General features: G+C 41.4%; 1 pseudogene; it reads left to right on the top strand.

Moving 5' to 3' along the window:
• Positions 1-5,874: 5,874 nt before the first annotated feature.
• LOC115142316 (tRNA (guanine-N(7)-)-methyltransferase B-like) overlaps positions 5,875-6,743 on the top strand; it is a 29,925-nt pseudogene continuing 29,056 nt past the window's right edge.

Genomic DNA, 6,743 nt, shown 5'->3' with positions numbered 1-6,743 from the left:
TATAAGCTAACCTCAATCGACTGAAATTGACATGGAATTAGCCCCATCTGCCAATGGGTAGTGTAAGGATTCAATTGCAGAATGGCGTGTATAATAATTTTGGCCTTTCACAACAGAAATTGTGAAGCTTTGTGAACCCACTATTACCATTTTCTGGATTCTGACTGTAGTTTACAGAATGCAGGAGAGTACAATGCTTATGTGTTAGAGTGGACTACTTATACCCTCATTGTTTGTGAAAAGTAATTATTTTCAATTCAGTAAATGCGGAGTAGGCCAACAGATGGCGACAAATGACCAATATAAAAGATTGATGGTCTTTGATGGTCTATGGGCAGCAATTCATGTTTTGGTATCTTTAAAACAGATTAAAACAGCCACAATAAAAAGAACATGCCCTTTAAGTTGAACCTTTTACTGCAGTGGGCTGAATCAGGGTCACACAGAGTGATTATTGGTGGTCTTAAACAAATCTACTTTACAACACCTCACACATGGTTCTGGGCTTAAAAATAGAAAACACCTGTACCAGTTGAAATATATAAACATTTTGCATTTGCATCCCAATATTACACATTATATACATCACAGAAGACTGAAATATAACAAAATTGTTTGACATAGAAACACTGGATTTTTGTCAGGTTTTCTGAAATAAGATTTATTAATTATTATTATTTATTAAATATTAATAACATAATTCCACGCATGAGGCCAAAAAGGGAGCGTTTGGTCATTGACTGCAGGAAAGGGCTACCGTATCCATAATACGGAACAGGTGAAATAGAATAAGGTCCAAACAGATGTGTCCCGTTGCAAATAAACTGGTATACATAATTTGTCTTTCAGTGAAGTGACACACATCATGCAAACATTTGCACAGTGGTGGAAAAAGTATTAAATTGTCATAGTTGAGTAAAAGTAAAGATAACTTAATAGAAAATGACTCAAGTAACAGTAAAAGTCAACCAGTAATATTCTACTTGAGTAAAAGTATCTGGTTTTAAATGTACTTAAGTACAGTGATGGAAAAAATACTCAATTGTCATCAATTGTCAATGCTATACATCAAATTCCTTAAACCAGAGAGCACGATTTTCTTTTTTTTTAAACACTCTGACACTCAGACATCATTTACAGATGCAGTATTTGAGTTTAGTGAGTCCGCCAGATCAGAGGAAGTAGGGATGACACTGCGTTATATTGATAGGTGCACGAATTGCACCGTAATTCTGTCCTACCTGAGCATTCTAAATGTAACGAGTACTTTTTGGTGCCAGGGAAAATGTATGGGAGCAAAAAGTACATATTTTCTTCAGGACTGTAGTGGAGTAAAATTTTAAGTTGTCAAAAATATGAATAATAAAGTACAGATACCCCCAAAAACTACTTAAGTAGTACTTTAACATATTTTTACCTAAGTACTTTATACAACTGCATTTGCGTTGATACAATACAGCAGTAAATCCATATTTACAGTTGAAGTCGGAAGTTTACATACACCTTAGCCAAATACATTTAAACTCAGTTTTTCACAATACCTGACATTTAACCCTAGTAAAAATTCCCTGTCTAAGGATCACCACTTTATTTTAAGAATGCTACATGTTAGAATAATAGTAGAGAGAATAATGTCTTTCCGCTTTTATTTCTTTTATCACATTCCCAGTGGGTCAGAAGTTTACATACACTCAATTAGTATTTGGTAGCATTGCCTTTAAATAGTTTAACTTGGGTCAAATGTTTCAGGTAGTCTTCCAAAACTTTCCCAAAATAAGTTTGGTGAATTTTGGCCCATTCCTCCTGACAGAGCTGGCGTAACTGAGTCAGGTTTTGTAGGCCGCCTTGCTCGCACATGCTTTTTGAGTTCTGCCCACAAATTTTCTATGGGATTGAGGTCAGGGCTTTGTGATGGCCACTCCAATACCTTGACTTTGTTGTGCTTAAGCCATTTTGCCACAACTTTGGAAGTATGCTTGGGGTCATTGGCCATTCGGAAGACCCAATTACGACCAAGCTTTAATTTCCTGACTGATGTCTTGATATGTTGCTTCAATATATCCACATAATTGTCCTCCCTCATGATGCCATCTATTTTGTGAAGTGCACCAGTCCCTCCTGCAGCAAAGCACCCCCACAACATGATGCTGCCACCCTCGTGCTTCGCGGTTGGGATGGTGTTCTTCGGCTTGCAAGCGTTCCCCTTTTTCCTCCAAACATAATGATGGTCATTATAGCCTAACAGTTCTAATTTTTGTTTCATCAGATCAGAGGACATTTCTCCAAAAAGTACAATCTTTGTCCCCATGTGCAGTTGCAAACCGTAGTCTGGCTTTTTCATGGTAGTTTTGGAGCAGTTGTTATGTGCCTCCTAAGTGGAGGGAGGTGCAGGAGTCAGGAGCAGGAGAGCAAGGAAGTCCCAATAGCACAATCATTTATTAGAAGTCCCAACTCAACAACAACAGGTGGAGGAACACGCCCAAACGAAGTCCCCACACACAGGGAATAAACTCAACACACGGAAGAGAAACCTCTACTCCTAATTACAGTCCAAAACGGTACAACGACCGTGAGAAAGAAAACCCTGTGGCGCAAACACGCACCCCTAACATAGCAACAACAGCAAATAATCCCACACACAGAATAACAGGCAGTGGAGGTTAATAAACCCACCGAAATTAACAAATAGGACACAGGTGTAAAGGATAAACAGACAGACACAAACGAAAAGGAAAAATTGATCAGTGGCAGCTAGTAGGCCTGCGACGACGACTGTTGAGCACTGCCCGAACAGGGACAGGAGCCAGTCGTGACAGCAGTGGCTTCTTCCTTGCTGAGCGGCCTTTCAGGTTATGTTGATATAGGACTCAGTTAACTGTGGATATAGATACGTTTGTATCTGTTTCCTCCGGCATCTTAACAAGGTCCTTTGCTGTTGTTCTGGGATTGATTTGCACTTTTCACACCAAAGTACATTCATCTCTAGGAGACAGAATGCGTCTCCTTCCTGAGCGGTATGACGGCTGCGTGGTCCCACGGTGTTTATACCTGCGTACTATTGTTTGTACAGATGAACGTGGTACCTTCAGGTGTTTGGAAATTGCTCTCAAGGATGAACCAGACTTGTGGAGGTCTACGATTTTTTTTTTGAGGTCTTGGCTGATTTCTTTTGATTTCCCATGATGTCAAGCAAAGAGGCATTGAGTTTGAAGGTGGGCCTTGAAATACATCCACAGGTACACCTCCAATTGATTCAAATTATATCAATTAGTCTATCAGAAGCTTCTAAAGAAATGACATAATTTTCTGGAATTTTCTAAGCTACTTTTTGGTGCCAACAAACAGTTGTAGGAAAGATTACTTGTGTCATGCACAAAGTAGATGTCCTAACCGACTTGCCAAAACTGTAGTTTGATGACAAGAAATTTGTGGAGTGGTTGAAAAACAAGTTTTAATAACTCCAACCTAAGTGTATGTAAACTTCTGACTTAAACTGTAGTAGATTGGCTCCACTACAGGCTGCATTGTATCATAATGGTCTGTGATTGTATCAATGAATTAGGTAGAAGAACTGAAGAAGAATTTTCGCAGCTGAGATATTCTTGGTATTGCGGGACGTCACAAGCAAGAAGCTACATGAAGTGCTGGCTGGAACAGTTCCATCCTCTCAGTTTCCCAGACCTGTGTAGCTCTGATTGAATTGTGAATATATTAGGATTAGTTGTGTTCTGTATTTTGTTTTAAATCAAATCAAATCTCAAATCAAATCGAATTTTATTAGTCACATGTGCCGAATACAACAGGTGTAGACCTTACAGTGAAATGCTTACTTATGAGCCCCTAACCAGCAATGCAGTATACAAATAAAACATTTGAATAAGAATAAGAATAAGAAAAAATGTTTTTATTTTTTTTACTTCACCTTTATTTAACCAGGTAGGCTAGTTGAGAATAAGTTCTCATTTGCAACTGCGACCTGGCCAAGATAAAGCATAGCAGTGTGAACAGACAACACAGAGTTACACATGGAGTAAACAATTAACAAGTCAATAACACAGTAGAAAAAAAGGGGAGTCTATATACATTGTGTGCAAAAGGAATGAGGAGGTAGACGAATAATTACAATTTTGCAGATTAACACTGGAGTGATAAATGATCAGATGGTCATGTACAGGTAGAGATATTGGTGTGCAAAAGAGCAGAAAAGTAAATAAATAAATAAAAATAACAAGTAATTAAAGTGCAGCAGTAAAATAACAATAGCGATACTATATACAGTGGGGTACCAGTACAGAGTCAATGTGCGGGGACACCGGTTAGTCGAGATAATTGAGGTAATATGTACATGTAGGTAGATATTAAAGTGACTATGCATAGATGATAACAATAGTGAGTAGCAGCGGTGTAAAAGGAGGGGGGGGCAATGCAAATAGTCTGGGTAGCCATTTGATTAGATGTCTTTGACAATTATTAGGGCCTTTCTCTGACACCGCCTGGTGTAGACGTCCTGGATGGCAGGAAGCTTTCAACCAGTGATGTACTGGGCCGTACGCACTACCCTCTGTAGTACCTTGAAGTTAGAGGCCGAGCAGTTGCCATTCCAGGCAGTGATGCTCTCGATGGTGCAGCTGTAGAACCTTTTGAGGACCTTTTGAGGATCTGAGGACCCATGCCAAATCTTTTCTCCTGAGGGGGAATAGGTTTTGTTTTGCCATCTTCACGACTGTCTTGGGGTGGGCTTGGACCATGTTAGTTTGTTGGTGATGTGAACACCAAGGAACTTGAAGCTCTCAACCTGCTCCACTACAGCCCCGCCGATGAGAATGGGGGTGTGCTCGGTCCTCCTTTTCCTGTAGTCCACAATCATCTCCTTTGTCACATTGAGGGAGAGGCTGTTGTCCTGGCACCATACGGCCAGATCTCTGACCTCCTCCCTATAGGCTGTCTCGTTGTTGTCTGCGATCAGGCATACCACTGTTGTCGTGCCTGGCCGAGCAGTCATGAGTGAACAGAGAGTACAGGAGAGGACTGAGCATGCACCCCTGAGGGGCCCCTGTATTGAAGATCAGTGTTGCTGATGTGTTGTTACCTACCCTTACCACCTGGGGGCAGTCCGTCAGGAAGTACAGGATCGAGTTGCAGAGGGATTTGTTTAGTCCCAAGGTCCTTAGCTTATTGATGAGCTTTGATGGCACTATGGTGTTGAACGCTGAGCTGTAGTCAATGAATACCATTCTCACATAGGTATTCCTTTTGTCCAGGTGGGAAAGGGCAGTGTGCAGGGCAACAGAGATTGTGTCATCTGTGGATCTGTTAGGGTGTTATGCAAATTGGAATGGGTCTAGGGTTTCTGGGATAATGGTGTTGATGACAGCCATGACCAGCCTTTCAAAGCACTTCATGGCTACAGACCTGCGTGCTACAGGTTGGTAGTCATTTAGGCAGGTTACCTTAGCGTTCTTGGGCACAGGGATTATGGTGGTTTGCTTAAAACATGTTGGTATTACAGACTCAGACAGGGAGAGGTTGAAAATGTCAGTGAAGACACTTGCCAGTTGGTCAGCGCGTGCTCGGAGTACACGTCCTGGAAATCTGTCTGGACCTGCGGCCAGGTGAATGTTGATCTGTTTAAAGGTCTTACTCACATCGACTGCGAAGGGTGTGATCACACAGTCTTCCGGAGCAGCAGGTGCTCTCATGCATGTTTCAGTGTTATTTATCTCAAAGCGAGCATAGAAGTAGTTTAGCTCGTCTGGTAGGCTCGTGTCACTGGGCAGCCGAGGGAAGCGAAGGAAGGGAAGCGACTAACAACTAACGTGGGGGACATCCGGAGGGGTTCGTGCTGATTGTACGAAGATTGTGACAGCCGATTAAATGGCGTCCCTTGAGAAGGTAAGAACAAGATGTACGTTAGGAGAAGTATACTTGGAATACGTCGGAGGAATGGAGAGAGAGAGAGAGAGAGAGATGGAAGTAAATGAGTTCGAAGTATCATAAGTGGTAGGTGTGGTGAAGTTCTCGGAGCCCGAGGCTTGCCCCGGGGGTCAGGATAAAGATGAGTCTGTGACAGTAGGAGGGAGGTTTTTAGGAAAAGTGGACCCTTGCCTTTTGGCTGATCCATTTGTGGTTTCAGGGTGGGTGTAATCAGAGTTGGGTGCTGTGGAATCGGCGAGGGTAACCAAAAGTGATCTTGTGATAATTGTTTGCGTTTCTGCTGGTCAGAGGCTCTCCGCGTTAAACGAATGGGGGCAAGAAATGTGAATTGTTTTGCTCTCAAGAAAAGGGCGCCATTGAAAGGACTGATTACTGGGGTGCAGTAAATGTAAAAGTTGACCAACTGAAGGGGAAGATTCCCAGTGTTTGTGATGCTCGTCGTTTGGTGCGACGCAGACAGGGTGGTGTGAGTGGTGAAACAGTCATTGTTTGTTCTTTTGAGTTTTGATGTTAAGTCTTTGACTGACAAAGTGATGTTAGGATATATAAGTTATCCTGTACGAGCTTTGGTGCCGAATACATTAAGTTACAAATCAAATACATTTTTATTGGTCACATACACATGGGTAGCAGATGTTATTGCGAGTGTAGCAAATGCTTGTGCTTCTAGTTCTGACAGTGCATCAATATCTAACAAGTAATATCTAACAATCCCACAACAAATGCCTAAAACACAGAAATCTAAGTAAAGGAATGGAATAAGAATATGTGTTCCATTTATTAAAGTGGCTAATTAATTCAAGTTTGTA

This window comes from Oncorhynchus nerka, linkage group LG15, assembly GCF_034236695.1.
Source record: "Oncorhynchus nerka isolate Pitt River linkage group LG15, Oner_Uvic_2.0, whole genome shotgun sequence".
NCBI lineage: Eukaryota > Metazoa > Chordata > Actinopteri > Salmoniformes > Salmonidae > Oncorhynchus > Oncorhynchus nerka.
Note: the sequence above shows the minus strand (reverse complement) of the source record. Positions and strands in the feature narration are given on the sequence as shown.